The sequence below is a fragment of the Phocoena sinus genome, chromosome 2, assembly GCF_008692025.1.
Source record: "Phocoena sinus isolate mPhoSin1 chromosome 2, mPhoSin1.pri, whole genome shotgun sequence".
Classification (NCBI taxonomy): Eukaryota; Metazoa; Chordata; class Mammalia; order Artiodactyla; family Phocoenidae; genus Phocoena; species Phocoena sinus.
In genome coordinates, this window is record NC_045764.1 from 86645968 (window position 1) to 86652531 (window position 6564).

General features: G+C 35.3%; 1 protein-coding gene across 1 annotated transcript in view; it reads left to right on the plus strand.

Moving 5' to 3' along the window:
- The window catches only part of MYEF2 (myelin expression factor 2), a 33245-nt gene that overhangs the window by 25129 nt on the left and 1552 nt on the right, over positions 1–6564 (plus strand).

A 6564-nucleotide genomic window follows, 5' to 3' on the forward strand; every position in this document is an offset into this window, starting at 1 on the left:
AATTTTTGGAGATCATGAAGGGGATAAGTTTAGTGTTCTCCCACAAAAGTAACCTTTGTAGCCACTGTCACAAGGGATCAAAGTGATCCTTCTGGCAACTGTTCTCTAATGTGTTCTGAGTACTTTATACCTAACTTTTCTTGTGGTAATCTGTTCACATGTTTTCTTCCCTCCCAGATGAAGGCTCTTGAGGGCAAGAACCATCATCTATTTATTCTAGTACATTTCGTTGCCTCTGCACGTATAGTAGGAGTTTATTAATGTTATGAATGAGTTAAGGATTCTGAAAAGATCTTCATTCATTTATTTGGTTATTTATTAAGTAAATCTACAAATATTGTATTTTTGGTAGTCTGCTCATCATTAGAATTAGAAAGGAGAAGAAAGTAAGATATTACCCCTGCCCTCAAAGAACATACAGTGTGGATCTGTCTACAGTGTTCTAGTGGCTCCTTTTTGTTGATCATCTTTTAATTTATATTTATTTACATTTTATTCAAATAAGAGAAAGATAATTTTTATTGATAAAAAAGTTGTTGTAAACAAGTCAACTAGTAAATAGTTGCTACTAAGAGAAAGCAGAATTATCAAGTTGTTTTGAGGTGTTGGTAGTCTTTGTAGGAGTAAGTAGATCTACTAGGATGAGTAAGCAGCATCTACCCGTGAATCCCATAGGCTACAGGGGAAATGAGCATGTTACGGCCTTAGTGAGATCCATCAGATGAGGAGCGGTGGCAGCAAGTATAGATAATCCCTGCTATTGTAGTTTCAGTGAAGAAGAATCTCCAGATGACATATGACTTTATTTTAAAAAGTAGAAATGAAACAAGATAAAGAACAAAGTGGGGCAAACAAATGACATTAGTGAAAATGTGACCAAAACTGAGTTGACTGTTTCCTTGTACGTAGGCAGATTTCCTTTCAAGATTAGATATGAGCAAGGCTTGCAGCAAATTTGAGGTCTTTTGGTGGGCTTCTATACTTGTTGCTGCCATTGTTTTGACAGAAGGACATCAACAATTCAAAAACATTTTTTAAAAGGAAAAACTAGTCCCCAAATCTACATTTAAAAAATCTGTACAACATTTTAGCCAATAAAATAAAGTGCTTAACTCTGTTATTTTAGCTCTATTTTTATGTCCCTTTTTGATCAGTCTGTATTATATCATGAGAGTAATGCTTTTTGGTTTTGTTTTCTCAATTCTAATTGTAAAAGCTTTTGACTTTCAGATTTATATTAAGGTAATACCATAGTAAATAATTTCCTACCATCTTCCTGTTTTTAACCTTGAACTTACATTGATGGAAAGGAAGATAAGTTACAGTAATTATTTGTAGAATTAAGTGTCCAGCTATTGACAACTATGGAAATTATCTGGCTTGTATGAACTGAACCATCTGTTTTTCTGCCACACATCACTTTATTTATTTTCAAATCTTAGCTTTTCTTTCTTAGAATGGAAAGTTTCTTTTTAACCTGCTCCAAGCCAGTAGTGCCCCTTTTCACGGTAGAAGTCAGTTTTTTGCTATTTTTTTAACCCCCTGAGCCCAAGGTGAGTAAGTATATTCTCTTGATTACTTCTTAGTAGGAGTCTAGTGGTACTCCATGCTCTCCTCTAGATAGTAACTGCTAGTAAATGACCCATCAGCAAGCCCTCTGATTATTAGATGTCTAGAGTGGTTAATTGTCCTTGGTGGGGCAATTACAAAGATCGAGAAAATGTTGGAGTATGAGTTAAATAACCCTCAATACAACATTTCCTTAGCGGGTATAATTCAGGAAAAAAAGTATTCAGATATCCCCAAATATAGCAGGATGAGAAGGAAGTGAGTATAGTAAAGTAGATCTTCTTTTATTTTGCTATATGTAATTCCTCAATACACATTTTTAAGAAGACTGAGTATAAATAAATAACCCATTCAGAGTTGGACCCCGCATTAGTTCAGGTTGTGTTAATGAAGTCAAATAGGTGTTTTTCAAACTTCCATATTGTTTATACACTTTAACTATACTCTGGCTTAGTGTGTTTTAGAACTGCAGAGCAAGGAAAGCCCATTCTTAATTATTCCTGCTATAAACCATACCAAATATAACGTTGTTCCACAGGTTTCCATTATTTTCATTTTTTACATCAGTATGCTACCTGTTACCTGCATAGAAAATGGAGACTTGTGGTGGATTTTCTTTACTAAAACACATAGTGCTTCAAGCATGGCTAGTGGACTCTAGATAAAAATAACAGTAAAAATAATGCAGTAAGAGTAAAAACAATATATGAAGAATATTCATAGATAGTCACTTTCTTTTGTTTGTAAAGAAACACTCAAACTTTGTTTTTTGTCCTCCATATCATAATTATAGTTTCTTGTAGAATATCTGATTTTGCTTTCTTGTCCTGTGGTTATGTTACAGCTGTACTTTGGAAGTAGGTTTTATTAAACCATTTATTTATTTATTTATGCTTTAATTTGGTCAGTTTTTAGATATGCTTTTACATCATCATTTTCCAGAGTATACCCCACAAGATTACTTAATAGGCTGAGTTAAATAAAGCAGAAAGGTTTCTTTTATTGCAGGAGAGTCATTTTTTGTAGTTAGTATATGTAACAGCAGTATTTTTGATTACTGTAATACTGATTTCTCATTGCATACTCTTTTATACTGTTGCTAAAATAGCAGCCCTATTTTGTTTTTCTTGGAATCACACAAGATCAGTAGATAATTTCATTCATTTAAGAGTCCTCGGAGCATGTACAAAACCAGAGAAGTCTGATTTTAATTAATTAAAACTAAATTTTTTTCTCCTCAATTATTTATCTTTAGAAAAGAATATATCTCAGTTGGTGTTTTTATGGGATTAAGAAGAAAGTTAGAAAACAGAACTTTCTAGTTCTATACCTAGGGTTTTTTGGGGGCAATCTAACCATGAAACAAGTATCTATAAGTTACTTTCTCTATAAACCTGAGTGTCCAAACTGTAAGAAGGTTCAAGTATCTTAGCTGATAGACCTTGTCAGCTAGAAAAGCCTTGAGATCGCTGTGAGGTCAGGAATTTGGGGGTTTGAGTCATGATTCCTAAAAAGAGAGGAAATTTAAGAGAAAAAAAGAGAAACTTGTCCTGGGAGATTAATGGATTTTGCAAGAGATTATTACATATTTTCCTTTGAAGTTTTGAAGATTTCTTGCTTGAGTGAACCTTAGTATTGCTAATAAACCTATGGTGGGATACTTATGTTAAGAAAAACAGATAAATTTAGGATAATGAAGAACATTTAACCTTAAAAGCTCTTGAAAATTCTCCACAGTCCTCTTCAAAATCACTGTAAAGTGCTCCCATTTACCAAGGTATGCTTCTTTAATTAAACTTGCTTTTTTTTCAGGTCCCAGCATTTGAGATACTAAGAGGACTGTGACTCTGGAAATTGCTCTGCATTTGTCTTTAAAGCTTTAAAAATATATATAGTCTCCAGTTTCATTTTATGATGTTAGAAAATGTGATTTCCATATTTTAAAAAATTTTTTTTCTTCCAGTTTCATTGAGATATAATCGACATATAGCACTGTATAAGTTTAAGGTGTACAGCATAATGATTTGACTTACACATATAAAATGGTTATCACAAGAAGTTCAGTGAACATCCATCATCCCGTAGATACAAAATTAAAGACATGGAAAAAAAGATTTTCCTTGTGATGAGAGCTCTTAGGATTTACTCTCTTAACTTTAATATGTAACACTCAGCACTTATCATGTTGTACATTACATCCCTAGTACTTATTTATCTTATAACTGGAAGTTTGTACCTTTTGACTCCCTTCCTCCAATTTCCCCTCTCCACTCCACCTGCCGCCTCTGGTAACTACAAAATGATCTCTTTTTTTTTTCTATGAGTTTGTTTCTTTGCTTTTGAAGTATAATTGACCTACAACCCTATGTTAGTTCCTGTTACACAATATAGTGATTCGATATTTCCGTACTTTTCAAATGATCATCACGATAAGTCCAGTTACAATATATCACCATAAAAAGATATTACATAGTTACTGACTATATTCCTCACATTGTACATTTCATACCCGTGACTCATTTATTTTGCAATTGGAAGTTTGTACCTCTTAATCTTCCTTTACTATTTCTTTCTTCTCTCCAGCCCCCTCCACTCAGACAGCCACCTGTTTGTTCTCTGTATAACTGTTTCTGTTTTGTTACATTCATTTCTTTTGGTTTTTAGAGTCCACATATAAGTGAAATTATACAGTATTTATCTTTCTGTAACTTATTTACTTAGCATATAATACCCTCTGGGTTCATCCATGTTGTTGCAAATGGCAAGATTTCATTCTTTTTTATGGCTGAGTAGTGCATGCTTGGGGGGCTTCCATATCTTGGCTGTTGTAAATAGTGCTGCAGTGAACATAGGGGTGCATGTATCTTTTTTTAATTAGTGTTTTTATTTTCTTCGGATAAGTACCCAGGAGGGGAATTGCTGGATCTTATGATAGTTCTATTTTTAATTTCTTGAGGAATTGCCATACAGTTTTCTATAGTGGCAACACCAGTTTACACTCCCACTAATGGTGCACAGGGGTGTGTTTGGTTTTTTACCTGTTGTAGGTTAAAAAGTTTTTGGATCTACTTTAACCATTATAATAATTTCTCTTGGAATTAGTCTGTTTTATAACTTTTAGAACGCAGTTAAAGACTGCCTGGCTTGGGTTACAGATCATGGTTTTGGTTCAGTGTGATATTTATTAACTTGAACCATTTAATTAGTATTGAGTGGGTGAGTGATTACCTATCAGTTGGTTTTTTTTTTTTTCTTTTTTTTTCTGTCAGTTGGTTTTTAAAAAACGCGGTAATGGGGCAGGGCGGGGATGGATGAATAAACAAAAGAAGAAAAGTAGCCTAGGATGTTGTAGAAATCATTCAGATCAAAATTTAAACAGGAAAAAAAAATCTTACTCATGCATTGGGATTAAAAGTTCATTCCGGGCTTCCCTGGTGGCACAGTGGTTGAGAGTCCGCCTGCCGATGAAGGGGACGTGGGTTCGTGCCCCGGTCCGGGAAGATCCCACATGCCGCGGAGCGGCTGGGCCCGTGAGCCATGGCCGCTGAGCCTGTGCGTCCGGAGCCTGTGCTCCGCAACGGGAGAGGCCGCAACAGTGAGAGGCCCGTGTAACACAAAAAAAAAAAAAAAAAAAGTTCATTCCATCGCCTGGAAAGGGCTTATGCAATTTTTTTATAAGCCCTTTTTAAAATTAATTAATTTATTTATTATTTTGGGTTGCATTGGGTCTTTGCACGTGGGCTTTCTCTAGTTGCGGCGAGCAGGGGCTACTCTTCGTTGCAGTGCGCAGGCTTCTCATTGCAGTGGCTTCTCTTGTTGCAGAGCACAGGCTCTAGGCGTGCAGGCTTCAGTAGTTGTGGCACGTGGGCTTAGTAGTTGTGGCTCGTGGTCTCTAGAGCGCAGGCTCAGTAGTTGTGGTACACGGGCTTAGTTGCTCCGCGGACTGTGGGATCTTCCTAGACCAGGGCTTGAACCTGTGTCCCCTGTATTAGCAGGCGGGTTCTTAACCACTGCGCCACCAGGGAAGCCCAAGCCTTTTTCTTTTACCTTCCCCCCTTTTCCTTTTTTTGTCCCTTTATAAAACTAAATATGTCTGACTCTTCGATTTTATTGCCAGACTAAAATTAGCCCATAGTGATCTGGCAACTATAATATTCAACGGGAGGGAAACATTATGGCAAGTAGTCACCTCACATCTAAATCTGTGTGAACTGGGTTATCATACATCCTTGTATGCCTGGGGATAGTCTCAATGTTTATATCTGTTATTTGTGTGTAATTATTATTAACTCTCCCTTTTACTCTCAAGTTTCTGGTTTGGATGATGGATTTTTATGGCTACGTATTTTGATAAATGGTATTCATTTATTTCAAATACCAGTCTGTATAGAGTCAGTAATGATATTAACTATAAACAGAACCATTGTCTGGTTTTCCTCCTCCTGGAAGTTTCTCTAAGGTTCTTCTTTGTGCTCTTATCACTGTTTTCTACTTTTATTGATTTAAATCTACAGTATCTCGTCCATGCCTGTTTCTGTAATATACTTGGTGCCACTCTTACATGTGGAGTTCAAATTGTCACATTGAATAAATGACTTTGGCACTGTGGTTGAAAAGCAGAATTAGCGGAGCTCTTTGTGGCCTGGTAAAAATTAAATTTCTGGGCAGTTGCTACTGTTTTCAGGGATAAAAGAGTGAAATGGAGGATAAAAGGGAAGGAAGAGAGATTAGGAGATTGGGCATAAATGAGCAATTGTTTTTCTGAAAATAATTTTGTTTGAATTTTGTTATTAGGCATGGTGACTTGGTGTCATTTTGTGCTAGCTTACCTTATCTTGCTATAAAATTCACTTTAGAAGTAAGGATTTAACATTAAAAATTTTTATTTTAATAAAATATTAAATCCTAAGCAAATTTATTTTGATTTCAATTTTGTATATTGTAACCTGTATATATTCATTACTTTATATGAATTGCATTATATTCAGAATATAA